The sequence below is a fragment of the Eucyclogobius newberryi genome, unplaced genomic scaffold (assembly GCF_026437365.1).
Source record: "Eucyclogobius newberryi isolate DKJ021-1_F unplaced genomic scaffold, fEucNew1.0.hap1 SCAF_22, whole genome shotgun sequence".
Classification (NCBI taxonomy): Eukaryota; Metazoa; Chordata; class Actinopteri; order Gobiiformes; family Gobiidae; genus Eucyclogobius; species Eucyclogobius newberryi.
Window position 1 is genome coordinate 7,696,159 of NW_027315857.1, and position 14,602 is coordinate 7,710,760.

A 14,602-nucleotide genomic window follows, 5' to 3' on the forward strand; every position below is an offset into this window, starting at 1 on the left:
TGGACAAATTCAAGCATTTTGATGTTATAACAACCTATTATTAGTGTTCCAAGTAGTATTAAAGGTGTGGAGGCTCATCGAAACTATGTCAAGTGCAAAATTTTGAAGGATTCACTTTCAAATTCGATTGGGTTGTTTGTGCTCCATACAAGTTTCAAAATGCGGCCCTCGGTGAAAAAACGTTGGGCACCCCTGCTCAAAAGCATTCTAAATGTTTGATAATGGGTAAAAAAAAAAAAAAAAACAGTTTTAAAAATGCTTGAAGCCCAAGAATGATTTGTTTGAGAACTGTACTTTGCCCCAAAGCCACAGTTTGAACATCTAATATAAAGAGTACAGTTAAAATACAACACTATTTATTTTGTTCTCTACTTCTATCATTTTATTTCATCCATTTGTGATACACCTTTCTTGTTTCACACCCATAAACTATTATATAAACAAGTGAACGGTTCAAAAGAGTAACATGACAAGAACTTAAAGCTCTTCCCTTGTAACACAACGTACAGTATTTACAACACACTTCCTTTTATCAGTTGAAACCATCACATTTTACACTCATGCTTGAAATAGCAGTGCACTTGCTGTCGCGCTGCAGACAATGCAGGTAATTGTGTTCAAACTGGGTGTGGGCTGGTGACAACGCGGTCGAGTCAACTGTGTCATGTGTCAACACTGTTCATCATCATCATAATCTTGTGGTGATCTCGAGGCGTTTCTAAACTCTGCCATTTACCAGACTAATAAAGATCGGAATGTTTGAAATGGCCGTGTGCTGGTTGACGATGGGTGAGGATCAGATGAAACGGTGTGAAGGAAATTATGTTGAAATCAAAACGTGCGTCACAAAACGGCTGATAATGTCACTACAGTTGTATCAACATCAACGTAAAGTGGCTTATTAGTACCTCATTTAAAGTATTTATATGTGACTAAAGAAAGTAATCCATTACCTTCTTCTACCATTACAGTTAACATGGTCAAGTGACTTACTTCGAAATACAATGCCTACTGCGGATGATGTGTGTACTACAAAGGTCAACATACTTATAACTTTGTACTTTATGGCTAATATCCCCTCTGAAGAAACAAAAGTACTACTATGAACACTATTTAATACTAGAAACAACATTGTACGATTACTATTCACTACTGCAGAATAATTTAATTGAGCTTTCACTATATATCATTAACGTACTTAACTTGTACTGCAGTAGTTGTGTGTATACAGTGGTTGAAAGCAACAAAGTACATAAGTAAAAGTACTGTACTGCATGTTACAGTGGATACTTCTACTTCTCTAAAAGTGCTCTGAAAGTACAGAGTTCAGAAAATAGATTTTGCATGTCAAATGGGCATGATCGGATTGGTTTTACATTGCACTTAACATTTTTCCTTCTGTTGGAGACAAACAAAAGCGCATCCCTTTTATAGACGGCACTATGATATTCTTGCACATTCAAACGTGTACTTTGCGTCATCTCCAAACCCACCGTGATCAGATGATTTACGGTGAGGTTTTCCTGACGCTGCAGCACAAAGCAGAGAGTGGACACACGCTGACATCACCTCAGATAGTATTTCAGATCTGTAAACCAAGTGGGAAGTAACTGCACACTTATTCTCATATTGTGCTACTCTAGTGCATTATTGAATTGCACTGAGTAGAAGGAAAGGCAGTGGATTTATTACATGCATGGTAACAGAAGAATTATGTAATTACAGGGTGTGTTCACTACTTCAGGTTTGAGTCAAGTTTGATTTTGATTGAGGGCGTTTCATACATTTAGAAAATTCTAATTATTTAACCAGGAGAGTCCCATTGAGATTAAAACATCCTCTTTATTAAGGGAGTCCAGGGTAAGAGGCAGCAAAGTTTGACACACAGGCACAACAAACAAACAAACAAACAAACAAACGTAAAAATAACATGATGAAGCACATAAAAACAAATAGGCACTATCGAGGCTTTCAACTTGGTTTTAAATGGCATCAAATGATAGGAATTCAGTCTACACTTGCACAAAGATCCCATCATAATCCAAGTTTAGTCAAAGTTCAGTCCCAATTTTAATAAAGTGTTTGTGCAGGTGTGAACAAACCCTAAATTTAGTAGAGATTTAGATAGAACAATATGAATAGTAAGTGATAATGAAAGTGATTTTTGGAATACATTGTTCATATTTTAGTTGCTCAGTGCATATACTTATTTTCCCAGTTAAATCTGTGGTGGAGAGGAAATAACTAAATAACTCTGTGACAAAGTAAAATTCTTAATAGTAGAGATGTTTTTAATGCATTTGAACACAAAGATTTAATACTCAAGATTCTATTAAATACTAAGTAGCAGAAAGTAACACCAATCCACTAATCAGTAGTGATGTGACAATTACAGTAGCAGTAATGTTTTAGTAGTACCGTAGCAGTTACAATGATGGTAGAATATGAAATTATTATCATTGCTTGCTGCTTGTAACAAATCTTGCAAATGATGTAATTCTATGTAATATATACAAATATATTTATACACTAATGTGACTCATATTTAGTATTATTAATTAGAACATGCTGTAAGCACTTTTTCACACTGTTGTTTACTATCCACAAAGCACCTGCTCCATAGACAACTCCAAATGCTGACTATGTTTGTTGCTAAAGCATTACCCAATCACCCTTCAGCCATCCCATAATGAGCCCATATGTTGCCTGACAACCGCATGGCGTGTACTTCCTGGTATGTTTGCCCATGGTTCAATGCCACATTACATCACCTCCACTCAGGGCCGATAACCCCAGTCTAATCAGAGGTGTAGTTTTATGATCGCCCGGGTAACGTAATGCGCGTGTTTGCAAGTGTGGAGACGTGATTGGCAGATCCGACCTTGTAAGGACGCGGCCTCGGGGTTGTCTGCCGGAGCCAGCGTTCATGGAAACATTCTTCAGACAAATAATGTGCTTTTTAAACCCAGTGCTAAGTAAGGACAAAGTCAAATAACTCTCATACCTCAGTTCTACTTAAGGGTGACTGCAGTTAAGTCCTGACTGTTATCTGGCTTTATATGAAGAGGCAATGATGATGAAATACACTTTTGTTAGTATATACAATACAATTTTATGTGCAAATGTTAACGATGGATGCATAATTTACAGAGTTGAGAGCAATTATTTCACTTCTCAATTAATCTTTTTACCCAAATACATCTACTGTGATGCCACTTGAGGAAATCTTGATCGTGTTATAGACAAAACTGATTTGATGTAGTCATATAGAACGATTACTCACTCAAGATTATTTAATTAACTGATTTGCTTGTAAAAAGATTAATAACTGGAAAAAAAAAGTCAGTATGACTCTGGTGCTTTTAAACCCATCAATATTTTCAATGTTGATAACTAGGTATTTTCTTAATATATTCTTCATTTATGATTTGGAATAAAATGAGCAAATTGGGTGTAGCTATAATGGATATATAATTAAAATGCACAGAAAGGAATTATGAACAACACAACCAGATTATGAACAACACAACCAGAGCTGTTTTCATTTTCGAAAAAAATGTAAGTCCTATCCTAATTGTTGTGCAATGAGCAGCATCTGCACGCAGCAAATAACCCAGACTCTGCTGACACGCTGGAAAAGGCAGTGCTGAAATAACACCGCGCTTTTGTCTTGACTTGTCTCTGATTACGACACTGCTCCCTCCCTCTGTCTCCGACTCTCTGCCTGAACACACACACACACACACACGCACGAACGCACGCACGCACACACACGGACGCCCTGTGGGGATAGCACCTGTCCAGGCTGCCTCCCTGGATGCCTGTGTGGACTCAGAGGGGCCTTTGTGCCGGGAGGAGGGGCTGATGCCTCGGAGCAGCCGGCCTGGACCTGAGAGATTTGGGCTTCAAGTGAGGCTGGAATCAAATCAGATAATGTGTGCAAAATGATCAAAGTTTCCCAATGTATATAGGGTACTTACTTACAAAGGATCACGAGGCAATAAACTTTTTGTATCTTTGCTATATTATACAAAAAACATTGGTAAATACTCTTTTAATAGCCTTAATAAAGCATGAACAAGACTTAATTGATAATTAATAAGTTGTTTATCAAGAATGATTCAGGTTTAATTAGTAATTCATTCAAACTCCTATCCCTAAGCCTGAATCATTCCTAAAGGGCCAGGACATATAATGCTAAATCAACTCTAGTCACGTGACATGTACGGGAGCGCGCCAATCTACGTTATATGGAAAGACCAGGAATTGGCTCAGGTTTGCCCGATATGATAATAGATCCATAGGTTTGCCCCATGGATGTATGTCCCACTGAACCGGACGCGAGCGACTAGAGCAGCAGGTGAGTGTGCACTCTCGATCTACAGCGGGAAAACCTGTTAGGAAACTGCAGGACAACAGAGGAAGTGAATCTGGAGTCAGCTCCAGAAAAACAAAGAGAACACACTGCGCCTCGTGCGGCGCGCTCGGGCCAAGAGAGCCCGGAGGGCACGCCGGTTGTGGCCTGTCTTTTAATAAACTATTTGTTAATCAGAAAGTCTTTGTTCATGACTTAAAGCTAAATAAAGTTATGTAGGGTATGTAACTCTTCACATGTAAAATAATGATGTTTGAATAGTTTCTTTGGCATATTTATTTATTGAACATTTCTGTAGATGCAAACGGTGAAGACATATGTAGTGACATCACATCCTGTTAAGATATCCTTTACCCTCTAAACATTAATTAAATTAAATAAAGTTGTTCTCTTATATATTTTTATTCGCCCAGTGGTTGCTAGGTGATTTCTAGTGTGACGTCATCAATCACAAACAGGAAGTAAAATAATAAATATTAGCCATCCTGGGACAAAATTTGTATCATTTTTAACAATATTTTAAATATAGGTAAACAAAATATGTTCTTCTAATTGTTCTATCTTGTTGCCCTTGTCAGATCCGCACTCATGAGGCTAATGTAGGCTGCTGTTAGCTGTGACTTAGCAATGCAGCGCACATAATGGAAAGTATCCCAGTTTTGACCAGCCTGGTATGACCCAGTAGGACATTAGCCTCTAGCAGTTAATGATTAGCTTGATACTGAAACATTATGGAACAGTCTGGGGCCCCCCTCACCGACTCTGTCTGCAGTGGGATAATAGGGCCTCTCTGTGGGGGGCTGTGGCTGGACACAAAGAGGACATGCGTTATTGAAAGAGAGATATAGGGCAAGTTACAGTGGGACATTTAGATATATATTTTTATTTACTTGTACAAACATACTTATTTTCACCTTTTTTTATTTTATGTTGCCACTATATTAAAATAGTTTAATAATTTGTTCTTCTGTATCTACCTCTGTATCTACCTGCGTTGCACCAATGAAATTTCCCCATGTGGGACAATAAAGGAATATCTTATCTTATCTTATCTTAATTAGGTCGTGTTTAGGCCTGCTTTTATCAAGTAAATCATTATGGACCATAGTTGCTGGCTCCAGTCACATTTTACAAATAATTTAAGTAAAAAAATATACGACACTATTGATTCTTCTCACGTAGCAAAGGATAATTTAGGAATCACTTGTTTGAAATAATTAAGTGTTATGGTATTTAATTGTAACTAGTCCTGAATCATTCTTCATAAACTATATGTTCATTATGGATTAAAAATTTGCTCACGCTTTATTAAGGTTATTAAAGTTGTAGTTACTCATCACTAACAATCCAAATTGGCAACTGATTCATAAGCAAAAGCAACAGTTGTTTCCATGGATTTCAAACTTTGCTGTATAATGATAACTGTATATAGTCTCACATATTTTATTGTCTTTGTCTGGCAGCAAGAACAAAATAGCTGGGATTCCACTCCAATCCACGTCAGAAGCTAGTAGGAGGATAGATGTTTGGTGTAACAACTTTTCAAAGGCATTTTATCTCCAGCCTTCACTGTTCAGACAAAACACTGTAGCACCAAAAACCTTGGTTATCGTCCAATCTTCTGGGCTAAAACATCACAAAGCTGTTTTGTCAATACTAAAACATTTCTTCTCTCAGCTCGTTGGTGTTCGCCTGATCCTGTGGTTAACTGCGGGTGCACACAGACTACAATCAGGGTGTGGTTCAGACTTAGAAAGGGCTTAAAATCAATGCGCTCGGTCAGACTGACTGTCGAGCTCTGTGGCCACGGGTCAGCGGGAAGAATCCGCAAGAAGTTTGTCTTTGCCGGACACCTCAGTGGTGCAGCTCCAGGTCATTCCACCAGTGTTTGTGAGCGAAACCATGTGAAACTGGGAACTACGTTTGTCAAACACGGACCACAATGGGCTGGAGTTAGTGATCTGCGAGTGATCTGCATGTGATCTGTGAGTGATCTGCAAGTGATCTGCAAGTGATCTGCTAATGACCTGCGAGTGATCTGCAAGTGATCTGCAAGTGATCTGCTAATGACCTGTGAGTGATCTGCGAGTGATCTGCAAGTGATCTGCAAGTGATCTGCTAATGACCTGTGAGTGATCTGCGAGTGATCTGCAAGTGATCTGCAAGTGATCTGCTAATGACCTGTGAGTGATCTGCGAGTGATCTGCAAGTGATCTGCAAGTGATCTGCTAATGACCTGTGAGTGATCAGCGAGTGATCTGCAAGTGATCTGCAAGTGATCTGCAAGTGATCTGCGAGTGATCTGCATGTGATCTGCATGTGATCTGCAAGTGATCTGCAAGTGATCTGCGAGTGATCTGCAAGTGATCTGCAAGTGATCTACTAATGACCTGTGAGTGATCTGCGAGTGATCTGCAAGTGATCTGCAAGTGATCTGCGAGTGATCTGCATGTGATCTGCAAGTGATCTACTAATGACCTGTGAGTGATCTGCGAGTGATCTGCAAGTGATCTGCATGCGATCGCGAGTGATCTGCAAGTGATCTGCAAGTGATCTGCGAGTGATCTGCGAATGATCTGCATGTGATCTGCAAGTGATCTGCATGCGATCTGCGAGTGATCTGCAAGTGATCTGCAAGTGATCTGCGAGTGATCTGCTAATGACCTGTGAGTGATGTGCAAGTGATCTGCAAGTGATCTGCATGTGATCTGCGAATGATCTGCAAGTGACCTGCGAGTGATCTGCATGTGATCTGCATGTGATCTGCGAGTGATCTGCTAATGACCTGTGAGTGATCTGCAAGTGATCTGCAAGTGATCTGTGAGTATCTGCGAGTGATCTGCAAGTGATTTGCATGTGATCTGCGAGTGATCTGCATGTGATCTGCATGTGATCTGCGAGTGATCTGCATGTGATCTGCATGTGATCTGCGAGTGATCTGCAAGTGATCTCATTGTCATTGAACAAGATTCACAAACTAGGAGCTTGCCTTGGTGATATAGTGTAACATGAAAGAATGAGTGAAAAACGTAAAATAGCTAAATACTGATTATTGAAATAAACAACTACCTAACTCAATTATTAGTTTTGAAAATCAGATTAATCGATACTAAAACTAAGATCAAAACAAGTAAACCCAGTATCAATACTATAAAAGTCACGATAAATATGTGTTAGTACCAACATTTTGTGTGAAATTCTAGTTTTGTGACAAGAGTTCTCGGTTGTCTTCTTCCTCATCTGGAGCACATCATCCCATCGTCCAAAATCATGTTAAACAGCTGTCAGCGCGTCCATTTGAGTTGACTTTATTACTTTTCCCACATCAAAACATGGCGCTAATTATAGAATTTGTCATCAGGGTTATTAAAGGACAGCAAAACACATCAGGCTTGATTATATTAAACAACAATTAATAATGACATACTTCTAAAGGAAATGAGGTAGATTAGAAAAGCACGAGGAGATTGCATAAATCAAGAGCTGTAGAGTGACATGTTTGTGCTCGTCTGAATACTTAGCGGCTTATGTGTCTGCTCGGGGGCTCTTCAAAATGTTGCATTAAGTTTTTCTTTTTTTCGTTCAGATACTTTCTCAGGCATCCTCAGTGAATCATCTCCTGATCCAGCAGAAAGGAGTGTGTAGCTGAAGGGCAGTTTTTGTAAATGTGGTACAGAAAAGCACTATCATACGACATGAGCACGGGTTTCCCTCTTTAAGAAACATTTCAAACTGTGGTTGAGAGAGATGCAAACATGTGAGCTTAAAAACAGTATGATTAAGTTACAAATATGCAATATTATCAAACAAATCTCCGGATTATAGTGCAATGTAGATTTGTTCTGTAAGAATTAGTGCACTGTGGGGTATGTGTGATACAGATGACCTTTGTTCTAATAGTGATCTGTCACTCTCTGTTATTTATTGTTGAATTTTTGTACTAACATGATCAATCCTTTTTGCCTGTTTCTGTCCAGCTGTACATAGTCTGTGTACATAGTGTGTATATTTTATCTTTCTGGCAACCTGCCAGGGGATACATGGAAATAAGCCTAAATCTATAATCTGGAATATTTACTGTACATTTGTTTAGGTGTTCCCCATTTCCCTTTCCTTCCTGCTGCTGTCAGACTTTATAACAAACACTGCTAGTCCTGAACACTGACCTAACCATGTGCAATACCGTCATATTCATGTGCAATTACTGTCGTGCTCACATGCAATGGTGTCACATTTTATTTATTTATTTTTATTTTATCTTTATTTCCCCCCTCCATCCCTTGTTGGAAAATGGGAGTTTTGTCTATAGGAGTTTTTGTTTATAAGAGTTCTTTATATTTAATTCTCTATTAAGTTATCTGTCCTTTTCCCCTGTATCTACCTGCGTTGCAACAATGGAATTTCTTCATGTGTGGACAATAAAGGATTATTTTATCTAATCTTAAAAATAAATGCAATTCTAAATTGAACATATTTGGTGATTTGTATCTGCTGTGGGCCTGTGGATGTAATGCCTCATTTGTCCAGGAGGGGTCCACGGTTTCAAAGCTCGTCATCTGGACACAAGACATTTTAACTTCCATCCATCCATCCATCCATCCATTTTCTACCGCTTGTTCCCTTTCAGAGTCGCGGTGACTGGAGCCTACCCCAGTGACTTCGGGCCTTAGGCGGGGTACGTCCTACCCAAAGTAATTTTCAATCTGGAGAAAATGGTCTGAGAAGCTAATATTTATACTCTCCTGAGCTCAAATTGGTCCTGCCCAATTGGGAGGAGCCTTGTTTACTGGTCAGCCAGTTTCACCCTGCAGCGTGTGTCGTTAGGGTCTGTGGTCTGAGCAGTCAAATACCTCATTAGCATTTGACTGGTTGGTTTTCTGCCAAGGTAATAAAAGTTTGCTGTGCACTGCTGGGAGGTTATATCTCAGGCCTCCATTTCTTTTTCAAGGAAGGGAATAAAACAGCCTCCTTCACTCCACTTTTAAACCACCCCTTGTCCCTGGTCATAATTTAAACCGCACTGTCCGAAAAAGAGTAATTAGCTCTCAGACGAGTTGATGCAGTGTTTTGTGCAGTGGTTGTTAAGAAAATAGTGGATTTGTAAATGTAATGATCCTGTCCTGCAATGGTGAAGAACTGTTGCAAAAGTGGGATCATTTGTAATTCTGGCCTCATTTGTCAATAAAGTTCATCTATTTGAGTCCGGTTGCAAAGAAAAAGACTAAAATACACCGACTTTGCCCAGGCCATTATTTATGAACTCCAAAATCGTCCATTCAGGTTCATTGGCAGAACAACCATCCTTGAATTATGTTCTTTGCTATAAACATCTGCCTGTTGTTCTGACATTTACATCATGTGTTCTGAGATTACCTTCAGTAGAATCTGGTGCATGTTTGGCAGTTGTTCCAAGGTGACGGCAGAGCAGATAACAGATTGTGGAAAGATGCTTTTATAACGGCTCGAGGACTCCACTCCATCTCGTGAAGACGGGAAACTGATGAACAATATCGAACTGTGTCAAGCAAAATAGAGACATTAAATGAAACTGGAATACCGCTTTGAAAATACGCTAACATGTAGAGATACAACATAAATAAAGGAATAAATAGAAGAAAAAATAAATAAACAGGAAGAAATATGCTTTTTTTTTCTTTCATGGATGTCTTTTCTTTCTTTCTTTTTGTCTTTGTCTTTTTCTTTGTATGTCTTTCTTTGTCTCTGTTTGTCTCTATATTTTTTCTTCTGTCTTTCTTTCTTTCCTGTAGAGGCAATTTTCTGTTTTACAACTTTTTTTTTTATCTTACATTCTGTTTTCTAACTTATTTTAGCTTCATCACAGCTTTTTAAAGGTACTTTTCTGTATTGGATATGCCATTTTTAGTTTTTTACACTTACAAACTCTTACATTATGCAGTATGTTTTTAGTTGTGTTTTGTTTCTGGTTGTAAATACTAGTTATAAATATATTTTACGTGTGACCAGCCCCGTAGCAAACGTCCAAGACATTCTCCTGGCCAGAGACGTGTAAACAGGTCTTAAAGCATTGCTGAGGCTTGCACTCAGCATGCTGTGGTTGTGGTTGCGAGTTAGACGCCCTAACTGCCTCACCCTGCGGGACATCCTATAAATCAGAACTGCAGCCGGGAAACATGAGATTTGTGTCAGGTAAAAAGTGGTGTGCAAGGCAATGTAATGCGTCGAGACATGGATTTGTTTCCTTGTACGCCACTGGCTACTGTCATTTTTTGTACGATTGTTAAAGTTAACTTTAAAATGTTCTATTGTATGTGCAAAGTCAGCTGTTGCAACTTGACTTTTTTATAGTAAATGTTAGCAACAAAGCCCTAAAGAGTAAAATGGCTTTTCTTTGTTACAAACAGTTATAAAAATTAAAAAGGAGCGATTTTCTGTCATTACATCATGCGTTCAGTACATAGCCAAATTATTTCTATTTGTTTAATATCAGTAAGCCTTTTGACGGATAAAGACTGTTGACACCTGAAGATTAGTCACCACCGGCAAAAGTCAATACAAAGTTAACCCCGGTTTAAATGCAGGTTATGGCCTAAGCTGTAATTCTGTGGCCCTGAATGTGTCATCTCCAGGGAGCGCAGCATGAATCACAGCGCTAACCGCAAAGAATGAGCACGCACTTGGAGATGAGTCTGAGCCGCACTATATATCGCAAGAACATTCTGTTATAGTAAACGTGCAAATTATTTCAAACCTGTTGTTATTGTGAATGACTCTCCATGAGGATGTTTATGGCTTTGCCTGATGTGCCGTGGTGTTAAGGCGAGTTTACATGCAAAGTCAATGTGGACGTGCGTGCAGGCCGTCCAGCGTTTCCACGATGTTTCTTGAGCTTTCACACATCTGCCGCGGCGTTGAACAACTGGAACTTCTGTCTACATCCAACTAGAGCAGGGATGTTCAAACCTTTTTCACCGAGGGCCGCATTTTAAAACTTATACGGAGCAGAGAGCCACAAACAACATGACAATGTCGAATTACTTATTATAGTGAAGTTTTGTTTCGATGCGCCTCCACACCTTTAATAAGACTTGGAACTTTAATATTAGGTTGGTATAACATCACAATGCTTGAATGTTTCCAACTTTTACAGTAAAAATACTACTTTTTGTTGTTTGGACCAACAGCAGGAAGCCGGAGGGCCAACAAAAAAAGAGTCTGAGGGCCGCATTTGGCCCCCGGGCCATAGTTTGGACATGCCTGAACTAGAGGCATTCAGCGCGATTTGGGTAGTAGTCTGAATCCAGTATGTGAAGGGATGAGTCTCTTTTTCTCCTCTTGTGCCATGGTTCTTCATCCTATACTAATACCACTGTATCAGCAAATACATATTGCATCTTGTAGCTTTAACTTATTATTTTGTCACATTTATTGTTTCTTAGTTAAAACAAGCTTGCATAAAAAAAGAATGAACCAAGAGCTGCAATTTTAGGATAATATCACAGACAAGACCAGATGTTTTTTTATTCATGAACTGGTCAAATAAAGAGAAAAGGAGATTATACGCTGTTGTTGATGAAACAAGGATATAGAAAGATGAGTATATCAAGATAGCCAGATGAAGGCTATAGTTTTTCAGTAATATTATGTGCATCAGTCAACAGCTCGCCACAGCGGTCTGGCCTGACAATGACAGAAAAGGGGGATTCTTGGTTTTCCCAAGAGGATCGTGTCTCATTCACATAAAGGGGAGAATTTATGAGGGTGCGAACGGCAGAAAGGCTGGGGAAGTCTGGTATTGACAAGAAAGGGTGGCGGTCTTTGAGGGAAGACATATTATTCAGAGAGATGAAAGGAGAAAATACAACTGAAAGCCACCCATTTGTGAAAGGAGGAATGCTGAAAGATGAGTCTGAAATAACGAGCTGGTGCGTTTGTCAAACATGTAATTGTAGTGAGTGTTTTTTTGTTGTTTGTTTGCATCGTTTCTTTTTATTTTAAGTACCTGTTATTATTTTCCTTTTTATTTTTAGAATACATTCACTCTTATTCTGGTTTGATCCTGATTTGAGTCCAATTTAGTCCAAATGTTAACTTGGGATGGTCCTGTTCTAGTCCTGGTTTAGTCTTAGTCAAGTCCAGGATAGGTTTAGAATTAAGTCCGACTTAATTTGCGTTTTTTATGTAGACTATGTGAAAATGTGAACGCATCCTTCATCAAAAATGGTAGTACACGTACCATAATTCCTGGGGGTTGTACCAGTAGGAGCAGTAGTTATTGCGGTAAACGATTATATTAGTAAGTAGTTATAGTAAAATAGTGTGTTTCCGTGGCAGTGGAAGCATTAGTAACACCCATTAATCGTCATAATCCTCTTCAGAGCCACGGTGCAGGTCAGTCCATTGTATTTCCTCTCTGTTGACCTGAGCTTGGCCCTGTTTGACCTGAGTGAGTATCCAGGGAGTCACTAAGCAGAGGTCCACAAGGCGCCGCCGTCGAGGGGACACTAAACTGCAGCGTGTTTGCAAAATGACACTGCCTTTACCCGTTTCCCCCCTGAGTAACATGTGGTTGCCAGGAAACACTTAAAGAGGCCGTTTTGACCTTTTGGACACTCCGCTGGGAAGGTTTCACACGGAGCAATTCAGGCTTGAAATCAACATTAACAGCATGACCTTACAGTCTTAGCATCAGTTTGAACTGGAGAGCAGAGACGCTTTAGGGACAGTTTTTCAGCATTTTTTTAATGCAAACCAATATATAATTCAAATTTAGGCAAATATTTTCACTAAAAACATTTGATCAAAAAAGCATGGTAAAGTGTGGTGTTTCAGGCTTTTTCTTTAGATAATTTGAAACGAGAATATATGCACAATATAACAAGTTAAGTTATGCGCCATAAGGGCGTTTAAATTTTACAGTCATTAAAATGTGAAGTGAAAGTTGTCAAAGTGTGAAAAGGAAGTGGTTGAAATGTAAAAAAACCTCATTAAAACGTGAAAATGAAGTTGTTAAATGTGAAACTTAATTCTTAATAAATATGATCTTTAGAATTTAATAATAATAATAATACATTTTATTTATAACGCACTATGCATTCCAATGGAACCTAAAAGTGCTAACAGAGGCTAAAAACAACAAGCAAGTTACAGTTAAAACAAGTTAAAACAATAAAGCATACACACAGATAAAACATGAGAATTTTAAAAGGCTTTTTTAAATAAAAATGTCTTTAGGCTTTTTTTATATTTGTTATATAATTTGTTATGAAGTGTAGTGAAGATTTTTTTTGTGATCAGATTTCAACATATATCATACATCAGCTATAAAAAACACAGTAGAGAAGAGGAAAAGGAAAGGCTGAGGTGGCTCATGATTCTACTGTTCAAGAGGAGAAGAGAAGAGGATTGAGGGACGTAGTTGTTTAAATCAGAGCGTGGAAAAGCTTGATGGGAGACGTAAACATGTAAACATCCAAACTTAATTTCAAAGCAGATTTCACACTTGAAAATACAGTAGAAAGGTTGAAAAATCAAGAACAAAATATATAAAAATTAAAAACTGATACGTTAACCTTCAAATATCACTGTAACTATATATAAAAAATTAAAAATAAAACGTAATGACCAGACACGTGGGATTATCCGATTTTACATGTGCAAGTGATTATTGTGTTATCTGATTACTCTTTTTCCAGCCATGTGAATGTGGTGCATTGGCATTTAATAGCATTTACTGGCTGGAATATTGTTGATAAGAAAGAATATATTGCAATTCAAGAAATATAGAAGAATTGTATATTGCTTTTAGCCCTCTAATATAACCATTTTAATGTCTTGGGGAATCCCGGACGTGTCACAATTAAACCAGTAGCCAGCACATGCATGTATAGAGGCTGTACCATGTAAATTACAAGTCCAAACAACCTAGCTGGGATTTCTTTGATTCGAAAACGCTTCCTGACTCGGGCTGGAACGGCAGACAGGAGTGAAAAGGCAGAGGATCAAGTGGGATTGAGCTTCGCTTTGTTCTCTTCTCTATCTCTGCTCAGTTCCTGGCTGCTATAGACCTCTGACATCTTATCGACGGAACCTCATCCAGACCTCCGAAAAACAGATGGTGTGCAGCGCGACGAATGATTGTGCCGCTGACTGCAAATTTGTATAGAAAAAACCTGCGGCCTTGTTAAAGTAAAGAGGTTATTAAAAGCAGACGCGTCCCGTGGTTTAACGCTGTAAGCTCGTGTACAT